The sequence below is a fragment of the Saimiri boliviensis genome, chromosome 2, assembly GCF_048565385.1.
Source record: "Saimiri boliviensis isolate mSaiBol1 chromosome 2, mSaiBol1.pri, whole genome shotgun sequence".
Taxonomy (NCBI): domain Eukaryota; kingdom Metazoa; phylum Chordata; class Mammalia; order Primates; family Cebidae; genus Saimiri; species Saimiri boliviensis.
This window is the reverse complement of record NC_133450.1, coordinates 72,940,308-72,957,503: the sequence shown is the minus strand read 5'-3', so window position 1 is coordinate 72,957,503 and position 17,196 is coordinate 72,940,308.

Genomic DNA, 17,196 nt, shown 5'->3' with positions numbered 1-17,196 from the left:
AGAGCTCAGTTTCTTCATCTCTGGAGAGAGTGATATCTGCCTCTCAGGACAACGGTGAGAATTAAATGCAAGCGAGTACTGGCATATTAGGAAGACAGAAGTTTTGTTTTGTTTTGTTTTGTTTTGTTTTGTTTTGTTTAAATGTTTATTGTCTCTCATCCTTCCCAGAGTGAATATTTCAACAATGGTGATGGAGTTGGGGTTGGGGAGGAGAGAGGGTGGGGAGAAGGGGTTGGTCTTCACACTTATGGGTCACTTTCCAGTTTTTGGAACTCTATAACAAACCTACCCCTATATGACAAATTTACAACAGTCTGCGTGGGGAGGTGTTACTATCACACCCATTTTACAGACTTAAACTGAGATAATGTTGGCTTAAAAGAATTGCCAAGCTGCCCAGTTGGGTCTGCCGAATGCCCCTGTAACCTTTAATGGCATCATTCCTCGCAAACCTCCCAGCTTTTTGGGACGTCCCAATTAGGGTCCCTTAGGTTCAGAGCCAAGACCACAGACAGGGAGAACATGCCCCACTGGTTCACGTTGTACTTAGGGAAAGGAGGTGGGGTTGGGGGTGAGGGTTTGACCAAGGATTGCTTCCTTCTTCAGGTTGCTGTTTGAAGATGAAAACAATTCAACAACCTTCCTCTCCCCTTTCAGAATGAATTTCTTCTTCTCCCGGACTCTTCTTTCAATTCTTGGCTGAAGTTTCAAAGTGTGATCACTCCAGGGAAGAGCGGAAATTGAGTTGACTTTGTGCACTGGAGAGACCGAGGCAAGCAAGGTGAAGGAATAAGATTGCAGCATCCCGGCTGTGTTCCCAGCCCTACCTCCTCTTGTATTCCAGTTTCTGTGCCTTTGTTCACACTGATCCTCTGGCTGGATGGCCACTGCCTCTAACCCCTCGGCTTGTCTATACCTCTATCTTCAGACGCCCTCTGACATACCTTTCTGAGGAAGACAGTCATCCCCACACTCCCTTCTCCCCACTCCCAAACTCCTGAATGCAATTCTATGAAATTAATGTGCTTGCGCCTCTGACCTCTCTGCAAGGGCCCCCAGGGGTCTCTCCCCTGTAGTTAACACTCAGCATTTTATCTGATCCAACTCAGACCCTCTAAATGTCTCTGCCCCAGCTTCTATTGCTATTAATCCAGTACTGGCTACAGGCAAAGCTGTTATTCACCTCTAAATGCCCCCATCACTCCCACTCAGACCCTCTGACCTCTGACCTTTGCCCCCACACCCCAGTTTCCATTACCCAGCCCAGTCTCTTATTGGTGTTCTGACCTTTTAGGCTTCTCCAGCTCAAAAGCTCAGCATGAATCAGAATTAGAATTCACCTCTAATTCTGAGGCACTGCAGCCAGAGAGAAAGTCTCCTCACCTTCCATTCTGGCCCCTGTAGGTACAGGAAGACAAGGCCAGCCCCTCCTGGCCATGAGGTATGGCCCCTGGCTTCCAAGCTTGACTCTCCTACTCAGTAGCCATACGTCCTTCCCTGGCCCTGCCCTCTGCATGTGATAAACTTCACTCTGGTCCACGGTTTCTTCATCTGGAGAATGAGGGAGTTGAATCACACGTGTGTAAGGGTACTTCTGCTTCTGTGAGACCTTTTCAGGTGGCTGAATATTTGGAATATCTTTCTTAAAGGGACCTCAGAAAAGCTCAGGACCCAAGACTAATTTGTATTAATAAAGCCAGCCTTGTGGGACCTCTAGGAATAAATCATTAGACTCTTTTCCAAGTATCTATTAACGTCCTGGAAAAAGACAAAGACAACCTCCTCTGATGTGTGTGCAGTCCAGAGTCCAGAGGGAGACACAATGGTAGGTGTTGTAATGCAGTCCCCCAAACCCCAAAAATGATGCCAAGGAACTAGAATGATGAGCTAAATTGGAGTGGGTTTTCCTTGTAGAGGAAATTAAACCTGAGCAGAACCTGAAAAGATACTTTTCCTGTGAAGAAAATGCAGACATTTGAGCTGTGGCAGGGATGGGAAACACCAGGGAGAACTGGTTTCTGTCTTCCAAGATGAGAAGGCCACGGGTCCCCACGTGGCGTTATAAAGCACGCCCTCATGGACAAAAGAAACCAGATTCAACTGTAGGGTCGCAGCCATGGGCAGTGGTAGTGGTGGCCACTGTGGTGAGGCTGACGTCCACTCTCAGTAAGGGACTTTGGAGAGTAGGTGTGGCCTGCCACTCTTCATTAGGCAGGGGTTCCTCGACGAGCTGCTCTACCAGGTCCTGAGAAGCAAAAGTGACCAAGACAGGAGAACTGCTCTCCCAGTTGTGCACTTCAGAGGAGATACCTGGTGGTGCACAGGCAAATGCATGCGAACAGCATGAAATAGTTCAGAGATACACACATGCACAGATAGCACAGAATCGTATGTAGGTAGGCACATGCATATCCAGTACATAATAGGACTCAGGGGCTATGGTCCCCTCCAAAACTCATGTTGAAACTGAATCCCCAGTGTAATCATGTTGGGCGTAGCCTAATGGAAAGTGTTTAGGTCATAAGGGCTCTGCCCTCATTAATGAATGGATGCTGCCGTACAAAAGGATTGCAGGGTTTGCAATCCTTTTGTATATGGGTTTTCTCTTCTCTTCTGCTTTTGGGTCATGTGAGGACACAGAGTTCCTTACCCTGAAAATGTACCAACAAGGCACCATCTCTGTAGTGGAGACCAGGACCCTTACCAGACACCACACCTACAGGAATGTTGACCTTGGACCTCCCAGCCTCCAGAACTATGAGAAATAGATTTACGTTCTCTATAAATTACCCAGTCTGTGGTGCTGTGTTATAGCAGCACTAAACAGACTAAGATAGCAGGTACATCTGGACAAATAGCATATGATTGTGCACAGGTGAACATGTACTTAAACAGAATATAGTCGTGCACAGGCAAACACATGTATCAACAGTGCCAAGTCACACACAGGCTAATGCATACATCGGCCAGATGGTTTCCCACCGTGGCAGTGCCATGAAGGGAATGAAGATGGGCTCAGAGGATGCGGCATGGATACAGGTCCCAAGGCAGTAAGATCCACTGTAGATGAGATGCTCAGGGAGGGTGTCCCTGAAAAGATTCCACCTGAACCGGGACCAAAGGGCAGGGTGAGTAGCTATGAAAAGGACCCCTCTCTCAGGCAGGAAGCAGCAAATTCAGTATCACTGAGGCAGGACACAGCTCAGCATTGCTTAAAACAATAGGGTCAGTGTGGCTGGAGATCAGTGCACTTTCAGAGATGACACAGGTTGAGGTCAGAAAGATGAGCAAGTGTTGACTCCTGCAGCTGTTAACTTGGAAGGATTGCAGATCTGATAGGCTGCTTGTGATGTTTTGAGCTCCCCATCAACTAGGGACTGGAAGGAGGGGCTGGATGGCCAGTGATCAGGAATGTCTGAGAGGCACTTGTATGTTGGATGTGAGAGATCGAGGAAGAAACTCAAATGGAAACTCAAATGGAATGCTTTAAAGCACGGTCCATCTCTGACATCAAGACACTCACTTTCCTGGGCTCAAGACGTCTGAAGTTTAATGACCTGGCAGGTTTGATTGAATGTATTTTGCCAACATTGAGGGACAGCCACCGTGAGGAGGCGTGGTAGTGCAGAGGCCAGCCGAGGAGAGGCCAGGACCTCAGTGCCACAGAAACGGTGAATGGGAACAGAACCCGTTCTGTGGCTCATTTAGAACCAGATGTGAATGACAGCCGGCTATGCTGCCTCACTTTGACTACTGAAAACTGTTAATAAATAAATGCAAAAAGTTGTCTGTTAACTCTGTCATTATTTTACAATGATGATAGGATGCTAGAATATGAATGCAGTTTGAAAGATATCACTCTCTTTGATACATCAAAAAGCCTTCTCCACTTGACTAGAACTTTGGAGGGATGCTACCAGGATAAACTCCTCCCTGCCTGTTCTCCTGACGTCGTATTACAATGACAGAAGCTTTTAATGTATCAACTTAATCTCAGTTCAAAAACCGTCTTCGGTCTGCCCTAGTAAAGTCAAACGGAGTTTTACCATTTCTTCTCAGTTTTCCAGAGGGAAAAAAATACAGAATGGGGCTGGAAATGTAATCATATTTGGGAGAAATGGTTCTTGATAGTCTTATGGTATTAAACACTTCCCTGAGAAAACTTTGCTACCAAGAATGGGGTCACAGAGTTGAGAACCCATCTGACTCTGCAGAAGAGAGAAAATGTTATGAATCCTTGAGAGTCTGCACTTCCAGAGTCTGACCTCTATTTTCTCCCCATTCACTTGCCTGTGGTATGGCTACATCTGCATCTATACGGTGGATTTTCCATCCCCTCGTCCTTCCTTGATCAGAGCTCAACTTCTGTGAGCTTTGGTTTCCAATTCCTAGAATAGAGACAGGGTACTTGCCCCGGAGGCCCTCAACATCCGGTGGCTGAATTCCCCCTGTTTTGGCTTGCATGACACTGTCCAGGTACGCTCACTCTTAATGGAGACTTCTGAGCCTGCTCTAGAAAGGCAGCTTAATGTTCACAGTTTTCATTGTTTTGCCAGAGAACTTGAGGCTTTGTTGTTCAAGGATCTGTTAAGGGGCAGATCTATTTATTGAGCCCAGACTTACTGATGCCAATGTCCAAGCTTTGCCTCATCCCCAAAATTGCCCCTAGGAACCATCTGTAGGGCATCTGAGATGGAGCCATGGAGTCCTGGTCTGGCGTCCTGGAATCCACCCACCCCCGTCTGGGGAGCTGCCTGCCCTTTGCTGGCCCTTCTGACGAAGGCGTCATGCCATCTGGTGAGATCTGGGAGCCTCTGGTCCTGTTACCAGCTAGCCCACCCATCTCCTATATCTCGAAGTCTGTTGGGAGGGAGGACTCGGGTAATAACCACGCTAATGACAAAGCGCTAACTGAAGACCCCAGTAACCTCTTGGTTTCCTTCCTTCCCATGGCCGTGGTATAATGAAGCCGGGCAGGCACTGGGGGAGTAATCGGATCCAGCTCAGGGTTAGCTAAGAGGTGGTTTGTGGTCAGGCGCTCAACAGATGGGTTCAAATTACCTGACTTTAATTTCAAGTAATTGGCAAGCTGGATTACCCTCCAGCTCAGGGGACCCGGAGCTATATGTCTCTGGCTATCAGCCCTGAAGGAAAAAGGGAGTCTGTCCCACGGTGGGGGGGTGGTGTGGACAGGGGTGTGGAAGGCCAGGTATGGACATAGGGACACCCAAATGATTCCAGAGGCTGGGCCAGTGTCCCTCAACCTTCAAGGACGTTTTCTAATGATAGGTCATGATTTTATTGCAAAACTTACAAATACTTCTCTCCAGATGACGGAAGAGAGTTAAAATCATGAAATCATGAAGAGTGAGATTTGATTATGTAATTCTCTCTTCTTTTTTTTCTTTTTGGTTTAATTACCAAAATGTTTATGCAAATGCACATATTTCCAAATGCTTGTTTAGTCTGTTTTTGCATCTATTTATACTCTTAATAATTGCTGGACTTTCCTGGGCATGTCCAGGCACTTGGCTAAGTGTTTTACATGCCAGACCTTCTCCAGTGTTCCAATGACCCTGTGGAGTACAGACTCACAACTATAACTTTGCAGATGTGAATGCTGATGGTGAAAGGGGTGGATGGGCTTGCTCCTGGTCCACGGCTCCTCATGGAGAGCCAGATCCTAGCACAGTAAACCACCTCAATGGCTCCATCCCTCTGTCTCTGCTGAATGCAAGATTTTCACCTCCTCTCAGGAAAACACCAAGGACTTTCCCCCTAACACCTCCACTCCTAGTCTCTTCATCATGTGTTCAGTCATTTATTTATTCTCGCAAAATCATATCCCCAAGTCTGTACTTCTCCTGTGCCTGGTCTATACTAGACACTCAATAAACATTCTGAGGATGAATCAGTGAACAAGAATGAGAAGATTAATAAGACAGGGCTCTTCCATGAAGAGCTTATGCATACCTGGTGAGAACAAAACGATAAACACATCCATGCACACCAACATGACAATGTCACAATAGATAACAGTAAAAACAATTGTGAGAGAAAAATGAAGCCACATTTGCCAAAAAGTGAAGTGCCTTACGCAGAATTGGGTGCATGTGTAATAAGTGATCTGTGAGCAGGCTAAGTAGCTTTCCCAGTTGAGTATTATTTCCACAGGTGGGACATGTGTGCCTGCATGTGTGTGCATGTGAGTATATATGTGTTTGTGTGAACGAATCTGTGCCTGTGTGTGTATGAGTGTTTGTTGCTGTGTCTTTAATCTTCGGCGTTTTCAGCTGCTCATCCATTGGTCATATTCTTGGTACTCAGATTATGATGGATGTTTAAATAAACAAAAAAACAAGGCCTGAGACCAAGAGAAGAGGCCGTTAAAATGTCACCCCAAAGCTTCCTGACGGCTTTTGAAAGGCGGTCTGAGTTATTTTGTATTCTGCATTTGTGCTAAAAAGTGCTGTCTGACAGAGCATCTGGGAACAAGACCAAGAGAAAATATAGCCATCTTGATCCTACCTGCTTGAGACCTGTAAGCCACAGCTTTCAGAGCGATGCTCCAGTGAGAGAGAGGGGTGAGCTGGGAAAGAGAGTTAGACTACAAGCTGAGCAGTTTCATTATCTGCAAAGTGGGAAGACTTTAGGTTTTGTGGGGCTGTGGAATAACAATCTAATGTCACCTGTGAAAGGCCCTCAGTCTTTGTCTGGTCCGTTGGACAGACCCTCACCCTTGATCATCTTCAGTTTTCACATCTGCAGCATGGAACCCACAAGGCATCCAACAGTGTTGCTGTGACTGTCAGATGAGGTGATGGATGTACTGGATTGTTTTAGAGGTTAACTGTCGCATGTCACAAGAGGGCTGGCAGATTTATTAATTTATAATATATGAACTTGCAATAATACATTGCTGAATAGTAAGCATGGTCCTTGCACCTCTGGTGCATTATGTAATGGCCGTGGCCAACTGAACAGTTCTCACATCAAGGTTGTCTACGTTACTTAGGTGGCCACTGAGAGAGTTCAGGCTCCCAGACAGTTAAACCACGCTGGGGCCACCTGGTACTTGAAGCACCTCAAGGGCCTTCATAAAACTGCTGGGTGACCACAAAACTAACCACCAGTTCCTCTGGAGCCCAGCCCGGCAGCAGGCACCCGGACCGCGGGGGAAAAAGGTGATGCAGCACTTTGTCACGCCCTGCCTCGAGCAGACAGGAGGCCGGGGGCAGCCAGCCCACTTATCAGTTTCTCACAGAAGCCTGCTCCGGTCAGCCTGCTTGGAAAGCCCCATGGGGTGAGGACTCTGGTAACCTGCCTCCTCTGTCTATGCCTGGGCTGTTCCTTCAGGGGCTGCAGAACTTGAATCCTTAGTGTTGTTAAGAGTTCCAGTGACTTTGGGTTAAAAGCCTATGGCCTTTCAGATAAAAGCAACCGTGATTGGCTTTTCTTGGGTATTCTTTGGGGGCTGGAGGGGATGCGGGAACAAATCATGTGTTGGAAAATGGAAAATGCATCTCCTAATGGGAACATCTCAGCAGTGTCTTGACCACAGTAGTGTTCAGGCATTTGAATTCCCAGGATATATAAAAACATTTGGAGACAGAGCCAGGGGACACATTGCTTTCCTCCGTAAATCTTAGACCATTCTAATGCTGACTGTACTGCGACCTTACACACATACACACACACACACACACACACACACATACACACACACTCTTTCTCTCTCTCTCTTTCTCTCTCTCAATCATCCTGTCAATTCCTCCTTGGAAAACCAGCAAGGTCTGATTGCTTAGTTAATCAAAGCATTATTTTGGAAGCCAGCCCCCGGGTTTGAATCCCAGGGTCATCACATGCTAACCCTGTGGTCTGGGAAGCCCTTCTGGCCTCCTTGCTCTGTCCATTCTGTCTCAGTCGGTCTAGGGGTGCGTTCTGGGAACCTGCATTAAAGAAAATCAACAAATTAACAACTCCAGGGGTTTACGTCGGCAGTGGTTCAAGGACTACTCTGAGAAACCCTGCACTGATGGAGGGTGGGGGGCCCAGGGATGAAGTTCTGAGGGTTAGTGACCCTTGGTAATGGCAAGAAAGATAATATTACTAATATGTATTCTCAAAAGATAACTTGCATTTTTTTCAGACAGTTTTCAAATGCCTTTTCAGTTCAATTTTTCTTTCAGTTCAATTATTATTAAACAAACTCTTGTTTAATATGGCAAATGGGACTCCATTTTATCAATAAAATAAAAGAGACAAAGTATCATTGAGTCACAAAGGGATCTTTGACCCCAAAACAACTTAGCACCAGAAAATAGAAAAGAGAAGAGCTGGCAATGACTGCAAGGGTTAGAGCCTATTCTTCTGCAAGAACATGGCACCCTAACTCTACTGGTGGGGGGAGCAGATGATGGGGAGATAGTAGTTCTGTTTAAATATGTGAAGATCTAGAACTGTGAGTGGATAGCAAGTTATTTAAATGGCAGCATCCTGGGAAACCTAGCACTGACCAACTAGCTCTTCAAGGCTTCCCATGCACAGCTCCCTGACAGTGCAGGCTCTGGGAGTAGTCCCAAGGAGAAGAGGAAAGGGAATGATGTTCAAAAGGCCAGACCGTGAAGGTGAAAAGGAGTCAAGGCTTTGCAGAGGTGGTAGGACTTGAGGTGCACTTGGAATGATGAGACTGTGCTTATTCTCCAACACAGCTAATGTATGTAGATGGAAAACAAAGCAGATTCCGAGTTTCCACAGAGTTTCCAGAATCCCCTGCTCATGGACCCTTGCCGGTAATTTGGTGGTGGAATGAAACAGCTCTCCAAACTCTTCCCACAGGATCCTTTCTATCAGCAACACCCAGAAAACATTGCTTGTCTTTTTCTTGTTGTATTCGAGATTTTGTTTTCATAACATTACAATCTCCAAGTCAAAGACTCTAGTCCCAAGAATCTGGTGTTTGTCTTTCACGGTGGAAAGCTCAAAGAGCCTCATCTTGGCCCATGATTCAGGAGACAGAACAAAGAAGAATAGAGAGACAGCAGACTCCTTAAAATTATTGCAGTAGCTCAAACATAAACTTTACCAAAACACTGATTGTGTTAGGCCAATACAACCATTAAACTTCTGCCAATTGCTTTTAGGAGATGAAAGACTGCTCTGTGATACTCAGCGTCCCTCCCTGTGCTGCTGAATGGACAAAGGAAAAGATATCAGAAAGACACAGCATCACCCTGGCATGGTGGCTCACGCCTGTAATCTCAGCACTTTGGGATGCCAAGGCTGGAGGATCACCTGAGTTCAGGAGCTTGAGACTAGCCTGGTGAAACCCCATCTCTACTAAAAATACAAAACTTAGCCAGGCATGGTGGTGCATGCCTGTAGTCCCAGCTATTTGGGAGGCTGAGGCAGGAGAATCACTTAAATCTGGGAGGCAGAGGTTGCACTGAGCCAAGATCACACCATTGTACTCCAGCCTGGGTGACAGAACAAGACTCTGTCTCAATAATAATAATAATAATAATAATAATATAAATAATAAAAATAAAAGAAATGAGTCATTCCAAAATCCCATGCAGATTTACTGAGCACTTACTACATGCTGCACCTGATGCAAGATCTAAAGAAAGAATGTCTTAGAACCAAAGCCTCGCTTAAGGTATTTCTGGCCTGATGACTATTTTGGTGCAAGACTTAAAAGCGGTTAAAGCTGTTCTTGTACCATTTTGTTCAGCCTGGAGGACCTATCACTAGTTTCTGAAACTCCCTAAACCTCGGGTTCCCATCTTTAAGATGAGGAAAAACTCAATCCTCCTCTCCATTCACGTTCTCTCAACAGGAAGCCGAGACAAAAGCAGAAGAGTCAGAGTTTTGAAACCGAAATTCCTTGGGTGGGAGGTGGGCTTCACACCCTGGGCTTCCAGCACCACCCACAGGCATTTTAGAAGCTCACTTCTTATTTCAACATCTAACAACAACAAAAAAAGACAAAAATGAAAAAAAAAAAAAAAGGATATTCTATTCAATGTCAACAGTTTCTTCCTTTTTGCATCTAGATGTGAAGGCCACCGACCACTCCTTGAAAAGATACAGGCTTTGTAGTATGAATCTGTGACCCCATATTTGAAACCTTGAGGCCCATGTGCCCTTTGGAACTCAGCGTGTTTCAGATTTAGAGCGGTAATATGTTGAATGCACTCAGTATTATTTAACATCCCCAGTGGGGCCTGGGGCAGTGCCCTGCAATCAAGACCATTAATATTTCTGCAGAAAAATGTATGAATATGCACACCAAGTGGGATAAATAAAGACTATAAATAGTCCAGTGTCAGTCCAGGTCAACGTTTGCTGCCTAATGAGTTCAAATCAGGCCAGTTTGTTGCAGTCAAACATGTCATAAAATGTAAGCTTTCAGGGTGTTTGGGCTTCCAGAATTGTAGGTAAGGGATGGTGGACTTGTAATTACAAGAAGCATGCAGTGACAGCTGATTGTGTACCAGCCTGTGTGCTAAGCGTGCCCAGCCACAAAGGCAGGTGCTCCTGTTACTCCCCATGTTGTAGCAGAGAAACTGAGTCTGAGTGAGGGTGATGTGGTGAATCGCTAGCAGGGTGAGGTCTCTCTGCCTGACTCCAAGGCTCCATTCTGAATGGAGGCATCAGAACAAAGTCCTGTGCCTGTCAGCTGGGAGTGAGAGGAATGATTTGAAAACATAAGTGACTCGCTTGGGCCGAAAAAGCAGCTCATTCTGACATTCCTAATTTTACTGGTACCTCCTCCCAGCCAAGAAGAGACAACCACATTAACATAAGGGGAATCAGAGAAGCTTCGGGTGTTGAGGAATCAGGAATTCTGTCTAACCAGACTGGAATTTTCAGCCTCAAGGACCGCAGAGACTCCTCCCCTTTCCTCTGTCCCGAAGTGTGAGCCTCATGACTGATGGTCTCCAGACTGGCTCTTTCTAACATCCTTCACACCGTGGTTAGACTTATCTTCCTAAAATATTCCTCTGAACATATGATTTCTCGATCGAAAATACTCCAGGGCTTCCTGGTATCTACAGAAGAAGCTCACGTGGTTTTGACGTGGCCTTCAAAGGATGCACTGCATATCTCCTCAGATAAATGAAACCATGTGACGTCACGGCATAGACACCCGTTTTCCCAGACCATGTTCTACTGCTACCACCAGCTCTCCACCTTTGCTGTCTTTGCCTTGTGTTTTAAGCAAAGGTTTCTTCAGCTCAAAGATCACCTCCTCAGAGAAGGCTTGTCGATGGCTCAAAAATGGAAGTGGACCTGTGTGTTCTCAGCTCATGCAGCTGTTGCCTTCCATCTCTTCTGACAGTTTTCAAATGCCTCTTTAGTTCAATGATTCCTTCAGGCCCCCTTTGTTTAATATGGCAAATGGGACCCCGTTTTATCGATAAAATTAGTACTGTCTTATCATTTAATCTGTACAATTTTATGCCGTTAGGTTGAATCAATGAAACCTACTGGGTTTCATTGATTCAACATAATGTAAAATCCAGATTAGCTTAGCTAATGTAAATGTAAATCCAGATTAGTTTAGCTTCAGAACAAGTAGGTTACATATTCAGTTCCTTACTTTCACAGATTTGCAACCTGGGAGGTTCTCAGATAACAGTCCAAGTGTTAGGGTATTGCTTGCCAAATGTGTTCCCTGTTCTAAGATAACAAAAAAATCTAACTTCAAAAGATTCCTTATACCCAACTACCTATCTCAGGCATCCCCAAACTTTTTACACAGGGGGCCAGTTCACTGTCCCTCAGGCCGTTGGAGGGCCGCCACATACTGTGCTCCTCTCACTGACCAGAGCAATTGCATGCACCATCAGGTTCCATGGTGTTTCTGTAGACTCTCTTGGTCTTTAGTTGATAGTTCCAGGCTTTGGAGAGGTATCAAGAATGCTTATAAAGATGGCAACTAAAGGTCTGGGCAATTCATCAGTGAATGGATCCCTTGTTTTCGGGGATGATTGGTTTAGTCCATTGTGGTAGGCCTATGAGATTTCCAAGGCTCTTTTGCTGAATTCTGTCTGGCAGATAAAAGATTTCCCAGTGATTTGATCTTAATGATGTTTTGGGGAGTTGAAGAGTTGAACTCTTTATGGGAGAAGTGAATGCTCATGAAGAGATCAGACTTCGTGATGCTTCAGATGAGCAAGGCACTACTGAATTGAATCTCAGAATGGGGCTCTTCCTTTTCTCCCGCCCAGTAAGCCTTCCGGCATTCATGTTAGCTTCACAGTCCAAGGGCAGCCATGTCACAGGAAGCCCTTCTAATTATTCCCAGTGATTCTTATAAACATATCTTTCTTTATCAGTTTCCCAGCCTTTCAGGTGGCCTTGAGCTTTTGGCTAAGTTCTGATGAGGAGGACACTCTGACCCTCAGCAGTCTCTGGTAGCTGCCGGACAGACAGGGACATCTGTAGCCGGTTTGAGAGTGTAGAAGCCTTTGTCAGCCTTAGGTAGTTGTGTTGGCATTGGAGGATGGCTTTAGGGACACTTACAGGCCAGCCTGATGATTTCATATTGGGAGCCATGCCTGCCTGACCTACTGTTGGCAATCTGGCCCCGCATCCTGAGCCCCTGCTCAGGTACTGACGATGGATAGCTCGACGGGCTGAGGCCAGAGGCCTGCATGTATTTGGATTTGGAGCTTCTTTTGTTTGTTTGTTTTCCTTCTTCAATAAATTTTTGACATTGCCAAGAGCTTTGATAATGTTCACAAATCAATTTCTTTTAAATAAAGAAGTTATCATTCAAAAAAACGAATCTTTCTAAATCTGTTTCTGATACATCTCTTTATTCACTATGTGCCAGGTTCAATTAAACACAAATAATAACAACAACTATTATGGTTGTGTTCACATGAAAGTTCTTTTTTGTGCTAGGTCCCATGTCGCACGTTGACATTACAGAGGTGACTCAGTCCTGATCATCCCTGACCTCGGGGCTATACCAGTCTAGAAGAGGTGAACATTGGCCCATCGTGCCTGACTTAGGCCCTCCCTCTTTCCCCAGCCCTTTGAGATGCTGGAGATGCTTTCCCTCCTGACCCAGCTCCCATGTCATCCTTGAGAGTGTGGGCAGCTCCAACCTGACTTTCCTTCTGGAGTCTGGGCCACCAGGAGTGGGTGTACTTCTGCCTGTCACTAAGCAGACATGCCATGAGTGGGTACAACTGACATGTTTTTTTTTTTTTTTTCCTTTCGGATGTGTGGGTGCCTGCAACATTTTCTTTTCTTCCTTTCAGGATTGCAGCAGGGAGAATGCCAATTAGGAGTTGGTGGTTCCATCCACAGCCATTCAACTGGCCACCCTGACTGAGTCCCGCAAACATTAGACAGCCATGCTGCTGGGGGATTGAGAAGATCCCACAGTGTGCAGGTCCCTCACTCTCCCATGTCGGGGATGTTCAGAGTGCTGCCAGAACAGGATACCAAGACTGTACAGATCTTTCTAGTCATAGAACACCAATGCTGTCAAAGGCTAATACAGCACACACTATAATAAAAGTAGGGCTTTCTGTTCCTGTATACGAATGTCTTCGCTTACATTTAACTTCTTTCACTTTCTTCATGGAAAGCTCCCAGCCTCATCTTCCCAATGTAGTTAATACTTTTTTACACTTTTTGTGATGGCTCCCACCCCATCCTATGCTTATCCTTCCACTGTATGCATTATGCATGTGGGTCTGTGTTCAATGTCCGCATCCACCATTAGACTATGAGCTTCATCAGGAGGAAGAGTAACTGGGTCTTGTTCATCATTTCCTCTCAGTGCCTGGTATGGTTCCTGGCATAGAGTAGGTGTTTAATAAATATTTGTATGATTGAAACAGGATTCAGTATTTAGTTTAATGACCCCAAAGACTTCTGAGAGATGCAAGAAAGATCTTAATATTCTAATTTAAAGATTAGGAAACAGGTTCAAGATTGGTGACTGGGATTAAGCCAAAGCTCTAGAGCCTGTTTTCTAACTCATATTGATATTTTCAGAAAAAAAAATATATACAATTTTGATCAAGACCAGAGAAATGTTTGATATTCATTGTCTGTAGAATGAACATAAACTGGTCTTTTACGCTAATGTTAGGCAACCGATTTAAGAAGCTCTAAGTCATTTGCTCACCTACATACTTTGGGAAGAGCCTTATGTGTATAGTCAGTTAACAGAATGGGTGAATATGCCTTAGTTTCCTTTCCGTACAGTAGTGAGGAATGTATTTTCTATATCTAGTTTATTGTGTTGGTCCAAGAAGCAAAGATAATATTAAGGGTACAAGATTTGGGGAGACTAGCCCTGTCTCAGGTGATGAGCATTTACAGAAATAATATCCCCATTCCATTTTGAGAGCCTGTCTCTGTGTCATAATAGAGAGGTGTGCCCATCTATGCCCCACCTCTTCCTAGCCATGATATTCTCTAGTTTCCAGAATGCTAGGTCTCTAAGAATTCTATTTCTAAACCTTCATCTTGACTTGATCCTAGACTTAATCCTTTTATGTTTATAAGCCAGGGTATGGGCAAGGTGCATTGGATTTGCCTTTGAGATTATCCTGCCAATCTGTTTGTCAAGAAAAATAATTGTCCCTCAGAAAGGAGAGAAATTTATACAACACATGTTTTCCTAATGACAATGCTTATTGGCATAGACTAGCACTATACACACATTGGCACATGATCTTCAGATCCCAACATCTCTGAGGTGATGGATATAATTCCACAATTTTAGAAGTTAACTTTTTTTAAGAAAAATGTGCAGCCTTTTCAACAAAATCCAGTTCTGCCTAACTACATCTTTTAGCTTGCTTCACACATTAAAAAAATTAGAAAAATGTGTCCCATCCCCAGTGAAATTTGCCCCAAAGGTAATAGGGATGACTCTATCTTGATGATTGATTGATGCTTGGGTGAAAGATCTATGTTGATCAATTGTAGAAGAAAGATTTTTACCTCTAGAATGTTCAATATACTCAGTGTTAATTTCAGTTCTAGAATTTTGGTCCATATCATGTAATGCCCAGATTAATCATAAAGGCAAATATTTATTTTCACAAACATCTCTTAAACATGTATAGTTGACTCTCCCATTTATGTAAAATTTGAAAGCTCAGCTGGGATTTTTCTGGATCCAGGGGTCAGGCTAAGATTAATACCATGCTACTGGCAACTGTCACTGCCATTTCTCTAAGTCCTGTTTTGTTTAGAATCTTGACTTACTAGAATCATTCTAACATCGCCCCAACTCAACCTCTTACTTGCAAGAGGCCTTTTGGGCAAGCTGTTGTAGCTTCATCTCATCCACCCTTTGGTTATTGGAATTGGGTAGTTGCTTTCCGGCTTCTATTTGAGGAAAGAGATCTTCCTATTTTTGCAACTGGGAGTGTGTGACTTGTTTAAGAGCAAGCTATTTGATGAAGTTCACAGTTCAGTAGGCCTCCTCATAGCCAAGAGCTGCACCCAGATGGGATGGCATGGATACCTCTTACATTAGACCATGGGAGATAAGAGCTTCTCTATCAATGGGTTTATCATTCATTGACCAAAAGTCTTCTGATGAACTTCCCTACCACCCTGTAATGATGTAGGGCCATCTCGGAGACTTCAGACAAGGCCCATTTGAGACTCCATAGTCGTATCCATGGCAGGGATCTGAAAACCAGGCAATATATGACTTGTGCATCTGACTCTTTCTTCATACTTTCAATCACTTATGCATATCTCAAATAACTGAGCACCTCCTATGGTCCAGAAGCATTGTTTAGGTACTGAGAATGCAGAGGTAAATAACATGTTATTTCTGCTCCAAAATAACTTCATGGGGGAGTCAAACATAAATATAATTAACTAGAATGAGACATATTGACCTATTTTCTTATCAATTTTCTCTTCACTTCATACATGTTTTAGACTCAAATTCTTCCTACTCTTCACTGATACTAATGGTGATTTTTTGCAGAAAAAATGAGGGCAAGAGCAGTAAGTAAGAGGAGCACCAAACCAGAGAGCATCAGGAGGCAGGAGTGTCTGTCTCACCTCTGTACTGACAGGACATGAGTGTGCCATCAGCCAGGCAAGTCATGGCTATAAGTTTCATTTCCATAGCTGCAAGATGGGCTACTGGTAACTGCTTTTGTCACTGAGTCAAAGGGGATATTTATATGTGAGAAAGCATTGAAAAGTCTCCAATATAATGCAAATATAGGCAATTATACCAAGCAACTTCCTATAGTCACATGCAACCAACTTTACACAAGCAAACTGAAAGGGCATGGAGTCAAAACACAAGAAGCCAATGGTCCTTGAATCTTCTGCTAATCTTGTGAAACACAAAAAACTCCTCTAAGGAAAAAAAAATGTCAGGGGGTTCACAGACTTCCTGGTAGCTAATTTATGGAAAACGAGAGAGCTCGTGGTCCCCAGTTGGAAGTCGTCAGGTTGAAAGCCGTGTCTTTGGATCTCAGCAGGCAGCACCAACCTAACCTGAAGAAGAAAACCTCACACCCACCTAGAAATCATCGAGCACCTAGAGTCGTGTCCTGTCTCCATCCTCACTGCAGAGTATGTCATGTGTATTTACACCTCACCATTTCTTCTAGTGAAACAAAAGAACACCATCTGCCCAACCACATTCCGCTTCCAGGAAACTGAAATGAGAGCGGATGTTGTATTTCACTGCTTGTTTTCATTTTTTCTTCATCCTTTTATGTGTGCCTCTATTTTTGTTATTGCACTCTTAAAAGAAAAGATATACTTGGAGCTATTTTACCCCACATTCCTCTCTGAATTTTCCTAAGCTTAGACATCCTTAGGTCCCAGTTATCTGCCACACTAGAGAAGTGGTGAGTACTCCTGTGGCCATTTATGAAAATAAGTTTTGAATTGTCTAGTGAACACTCCCTCACACTCCTCCACAGCAAGGTTCGTGTCTTATTCCCCTTCTGTCACCATTTCATCAGTTCTTAATAAGTAGGGGTTGAGAATTTGAGACCAGGAACAGGTCAGGAAACACGGTGGGTGAGAGGCCACAGGAGACAGTTCAACAGAGCAAGAGTGTCTGGGTGTGGCCTTTAGGAGGGCCTTCCTGTGAAAGTCTATTGACAGAGGTTCTTATGACAGATAATGTTATGTCATAAGATGTTATGGACCTGAGATAAAAGGTCCATAACA